The 3,555-nt window shown below is 46.5% G+C and overlaps 1 long non-coding RNA gene across 1 annotated transcript in view; it reads right to left on the bottom strand.

Moving 5' to 3' along the window:
• The window catches only part of LOC112549588, a 7,739-nt gene extending 4,814 nt beyond the window's left edge, over positions 1–2,925 (bottom strand). Inside the window, exons 1-2 of the long non-coding RNA XR_003093075.1 lie at positions 2,526–2,925; positions 1,106–1,418 (exon numbers count right to left, since the gene is read on the bottom strand). This is a non-coding gene — a long non-coding RNA (uncharacterized LOC112549588). The remainder of the gene's footprint in view (positions 1–1,105; positions 1,419–2,525) is intronic.
• Positions 2,926–3,555: the final 630 nt, after the last annotated feature.

The following is a 3,555-nucleotide window of genomic DNA, read 5'->3' as shown; positions in this document are numbered from 1 at the left end:
CATTCCTGCAGTGTCCATGCTGAAAGTTCATCAAGAACAAGGTTATAAGAAATGCCAAGTTTAATTTCCTTCAGGATTTGGATGAGTTTCCTTATTACCCGTCATGTTGTGACCATACATAGATAATGTGACTTAGATTGGCTGTCATTTTCCTGTGATTAGGTGCAATAGTCCTTCAGACAGAAAATGTACAGCTGGTAGCAGTTGTTCTGCAACCAGCACAGGACCTTCTTTAAATGTAGAATGAAGATTAGCAAGTAATGCCACAAGTTTATGAATGTAATTGGGTGTGTTGTCCTCTTCCAGTTTGCTGATTCCATATGGCCATGGGATTCAAGCCTCCGCCTGATGCTTGGAGTAAAGAAGCTTGGCTACAGTCCATACCAGTTTTGGAGTGTCTATACCCCAACTGTTCACTGCACTTTCAACATATGCTTCTCCATGCTTGGGGGAATAAACTATGGACAAATAATTTCTATGATACCTGCACTGAAACCTAGCATCTTCTCCAAAATGATCTTCAAACTTCTTGCACAGGGATCATGGAGCAGGGCTAGGCAATCCCCAGCATGCATGCCAATTAGTGGCTCACAGAGCCATTTTTCTTGTCATGCCAAGGAAATTGTGAGGAAATTGTTTAAAAAAATTTTGTTTTTTAAGTTGCTGCTCTGGGCTCTCTGGAGCAGCCACAGGTCCCAGCACCATGGCAAGCATTGGGCGTGTACTCAGCCCCATCCCTGTGGAGCTGCATGGGCCTAGCTGGGCCGGACCCCACCTCAGGTGCCACTGGGTACCACCACCTGCTCACCGTGTCCTGAATCTGCAGAGCCCCGGGGTAGCCCCCACTTCCCACCCGGCCCCTTCTCTTCTCCAGCTGCTGCCTTCCCAAGGGTCTGGCTAGGTTGGCCTGTCTGCAGCACCTCCCCCACCCCCCACCTGCTTCTCTCTGCACTGCTCAGACCCTGCCCCTAGCTAACAAGGGACATTCTCAACTAGTTCTTACTCGTGATTCAGTTGGTTCATCAGTAAGTCTCTCTTGCAACACTTAACAGATAGTATGCCTCTTGTGCACACTTCAAGTTAATGCCTACAACATTCAACTTACAGTTTTTATGCACTTTCTTTGGCTTATTTTGTCGACCTGTGTTCGCTCATAAAGCGTATCAAAACTTGTGCATAAGTCTTTCCATTGTTGAGCTCTTTGTGCACGTTTATTCCATGTATCCTGGGAAAGTTGCTGTAAGGGGTTCTTTTTGGATGTTGAAGTTTTTTTTCACATATGACACATTATTATTGAAAGTTTTAGGCTTTTTCTTGGCAGTGCTGCAACTACAAGTGCTAGCCTCTTGGTTTGCTGGGAAGTTCCAGTCCCTGTTCTATCATCCGTTGTTCCTAACTATTCATTTTCTCTTCCTTCACTAAAGAAGAAATAAAAAAGTAATGTAGATGAGATGTAACCACAAAAGGATAGGATTACCAAAACATTAAGAGCAGATACCATTCTAGGCTATATGTCATGCCTTAAAAAGTAATGTTGTTTTGAATTTAAAGGGTTGGAGCTGCCAAACAATGGGCCATTACTCATCAAAACACAAAGAAGATTTGTAGGTTATTGCAATACCTATTTAAAGACATTTAGAAAATCAAAATTGGCTTCATAGGTACTGAGATATTGACATTTATTCATCTCATTAGTCATGGTTGTCATTTTTAAAGATGGCAGCCAAAGCCAAGATTAGAAAAGTGACACCCTCCTCCCCCCCGCCCCCCCCGGTCAGATTTCTTCCTTAACAACTCAGCTATACATTTAAAAAATAAAGAAGGTCTCTCCCAAAAAACACATGGGCTTTGTGCGTGTGGATGACTGGACTAGAACAGGGATTGATGGCCTCCTTGAGCAACAGGCTGCTGTTTGTGATCTAGCTTCCACTGTGGGCTACTGATCTCTGTAGCTCTCATGCCTCAATTGCTCAGTACTGGCTAATTTACTGGCCGGATAAATTTGCCCATGTGGCACGCCAAGCCCTATGGGAAGACTGCTTCTAGTGCCTAAACAAGCATGGGTGTCTCCAGGGTTCATGGTGGTTGGGGAGTGTGAGAACTATGGTTAAGCAACTAGCAAAAGTCCTCAATGTTATTCCCCTTTCTTGCCTTCTCTCTTTTTCTTTAACTACCAAACATAATCTTTAGCATTCTGTCCCCAAATGGCATTCCCTGTTATCGGTATTCACATCTGTCTTGTTCTTTCCACAACTAACCTCTTCTGTTTCACTATTCAAGGCACCTGTCAGATCTAGTACAGCAGCAAGCTGTTACCTACACACACTCCCTGCCCCTCAGCCTTATCCTTGGAGTTGACTCAAGTGGCAAGTTTAGGGGCTGTGGAAGGGAAAAGGAAAAGCAGTCACTGAACTTTTTAAAGGGTGCATTGATACTGATCTACTCTATTGCAGAACCAGGCTAGAATCCTAAGGGGTGAGTACAAGAGACAGAGCAAATTGGGGATCTCTAACTTTGTCTTTAACCTTGAGTTTGATGAATTGAACCTTGAGTTTGATGTGATGAAAGCAATTATAGCTTGATCTGATGATGCTAAAAGTAGGGCACATTATTCCAGATCTTGTGTAGATGGAGGAGGTGCCATCTCTGTGTGGTTGAGGATGCTGCAGATAAACTTCTTATGCACTTCTCTGAGGATCCCTCTGGCAGTAGATGTTTGCTTCTGCCCACTTTTGCTGTAGGTGCAAATGTAGGCATTTCATGATGAGCTGTGGGGAGTTAGTCAGGTGGGGGTTGCTGTGTGAGACGGGATTTATTCCTTGTGGGATTTTGTAGTTAATTTTGGGTGCAGGCTTCAAGAAGCTGGTCAAGTTGATCAGTGACTAGGAATAGGGGTTGAGGACACGGAGTGAACTTGTCAATATAGGGGACACAGAAGACTGGAGAATGGGCCATAATTAAATGTAAGTTGATACAGGGTTGGGGTGAGAAATATTGTGTACATCGTACATAAACGCTATTGTTATTATGCATAACATTGACATTTACTACTCACTGAGCCTCCATTTACTCACTGAAATGGGTGACCTTGAATGATCAAGCCACCTAAACCCTTACGTGTAGGGTACACTACTGTCACTATACAGGAGCGTATATCCGACTATACGCTGGTGCGTGTCAGGCCCACAGTGTCCCACCGCACAAAGCGGCTGCTTGCGGGCTGCCATCGCGCGGGTCGCATAAGGGTGAATTTACCGCGCATATGACGAATTTTTGGTGTAAAAAGGGTCAGCGCCGAAGAGCGAACGGGCACATACAGGGCCCGCATACAGCGAGGGAAACCTGCGGGTGGAGAGGCGGCGGTGATGTCGGCAGCAACCCGGTGGAGGGTATGGATGACTGCACCTTGGGGCAGCCCCATGCCGCCGTAGCGGCGCCGAGCAGCTGGCTGCCGGGCCGGGCCGGGGGGTGAGGGAGGAGGCGGGAGCAGCGGCGGCGGTGGCCCTTCCCCTCGCTTGAGTGACAGGCGCGGGGAGGTGCAGCGGCCGGGCCCCT

Source organism: Alligator sinensis, unplaced genomic scaffold, assembly GCF_000455745.1.
Source record: "Alligator sinensis unplaced genomic scaffold, ASM45574v1 scaffold607_1, whole genome shotgun sequence".
Classification (NCBI taxonomy): Eukaryota; Metazoa; Chordata; order Crocodylia; family Alligatoridae; genus Alligator; species Alligator sinensis.
This window is presented reverse-complemented; position numbering and strand designations above follow the sequence as displayed.